A 2,229-nucleotide genomic window follows, 5' to 3' on the forward strand; every position below is an offset into this window, starting at 1 on the left:
ATTTCTATCATATTACTATGATTTCCAATTCTAACCACTTGAACACAATAATATATACCAAATAGAGTTTTGTGTCAAGTTTCGTGAAAAAAGAACCATCTTTGAACTACTTTATGCGCAAAAGTGCCAAAAACGTTAAAAACCCTTATAATCGCAACTTAACACGTAATTTCTAGCATATGACTATGATTTACAATTCTAACCACTTCAACACAATAATATCCATACTGTGTTTTGTGTCAAGTTTCGTGCAAAACAAACCAAGTTTACTTTATGCGCAAAAGTTCCAAAAATGCTTTAAAACCTTTAAAATCGCAACTTAACACAAAATTTCTAGCATATGACTATGATTTAAAATTCTTATCACTTCAACACAATAATAAATTTCAAATAGTGTTGTGTGCCAAGTTTCGTGAAAAACAAAAGAGGTTTGAGCTACTTTATTCGCAAAAGTGCCAAAAACGCATAAAAACCCTAAAAATCGCAACTTAACACATAATTTCTAGCATATTACTATGATTTACAATTCTAACCACTTCAACACAATAATTTATACCAAATAGAGTTGCGTGTCAAGTTTCGTGCAAAACAAACCAAGTTTGAGCTACTTTATGCGCAAAAGTGGCAAAAATGCTTAAAAAACACTTAAAATCGCAACTTAACACGTAATTTCTAACATATGACTATGATTTACAATTCTAACCACTTCAACACAATAATTAATTCCAAATAGTCTTGTGTGCCAAGTTTCGTGAAAAACAAACCGTGTTTGAGCTACTTTATGCGCAAAAGTGCCAAAAATGCTTAAAAACCCTTAAAATCGCAACTTAACACGTAATTTCTAGCATATGACTATGATTTAAAATTCTTATCACTTCAACACAATAATAAATTTCAAATAGTGTTGTGTGCCAAGTTTCGTGAAAAACAAACCGTGTTTGAGCTAATTTATGCGCAAAAGTGCCAAAAACGCTTTAAAACCCTTAAAATCGCAACTTAACACGTAATTTCTAGCATATTACTATGATTTATAATTCTAACCACTTGAACACAATAATATATACCAAATAGAGTTTTGTGTCAAGTTTCGTGCAAAAAGAACCATCTTTGAACTACTTTATGCGCAAAAGTGCAAAAAACGTTAAAAACCCTTATAATCGCAACTTAACACGTAATTTCTAGCATATGACTATGATTTACAATTCTAACCACTTCAACACAATAATATCCATACTGTGTTGTGTGTCAAGTTTCGTGCAAAACAAACCAAGTTTGAGCTACTTTATGCGCCAAAGTGCCAAAAATGCTTAAAAACCCTTAAAATCGCAACTTAACACGTAATTTCTAGCATATTGCTATGATTTAAAATTCTTATCACTTCAACACAATAATAAATTTCAAATAGTGTTGTGTGCCAAGTTTCGTGAAAAACAAACCGTGTTTGAGCTAATTTATGCGCAAAAGAACGAAAAACGCTTAAAAACCCTTAAAATCGCAACTTAACACGTAATTTCTAGCATATTACTATGATTTAGAATTCTAACCACTTGAACACAATAATATATACCTAATAGAGTTTTGTGTCAAGTTTCGTGCAAAAATAACCATCTTTGAGCTACTTTATGCGCAAAAGTGTCAAAAACGTTAAAAACCCTTATAATCGCAACTTAACACGTAATTTCTAGCATATGACTATGATTTACAATTCTAACCACTTCAACACAATAATATCCATACTGTGTTGTGTGTCAAGTTTCGTGCAAAAGAAACCAAGTTTGAGCTACTTTATGCGCAAAAGTGCCAAAAATGCTTAAAAACCCTTAAAATCGCAACTTAACACGTAATTTCTAGCATATGACTATGATTTAAAATTCTTATCACTTCAACACAATAATAAATTTCAAATAGTGTTGTGTCCCAAGTCTCGTGAAAAACAAACCGTGTTTGAGCTAATTTTTGCGCAAAAGAGCGAAAAAACGCTTAAAAACCCTTAAAATCGCAACTTAACACGTAATTTCTAGCATATTACTATGATTTACAATTCTAACTACTTGAACACAATAATATATACCTAATAGAGTTTTGTGTCAAGTTTCGTGCAAAAAGAACCATCTTTGAGCTACTTTGTGCGCAAAAGTGCCAAAAACGTTAAAAACCCTTATAATCACAACTTAACACGTAATTTCTAGCATATGACTATGATTTACAATTCTAACCACTTCAACACAA

Source organism: Amaranthus tricolor, chromosome 2, assembly GCF_026212465.1.
Source record: "Amaranthus tricolor cultivar Red isolate AtriRed21 chromosome 2, ASM2621246v1, whole genome shotgun sequence".
In the NCBI taxonomy this organism is placed as follows: domain Eukaryota; kingdom Viridiplantae; phylum Streptophyta; class Magnoliopsida; order Caryophyllales; family Amaranthaceae; genus Amaranthus; species Amaranthus tricolor.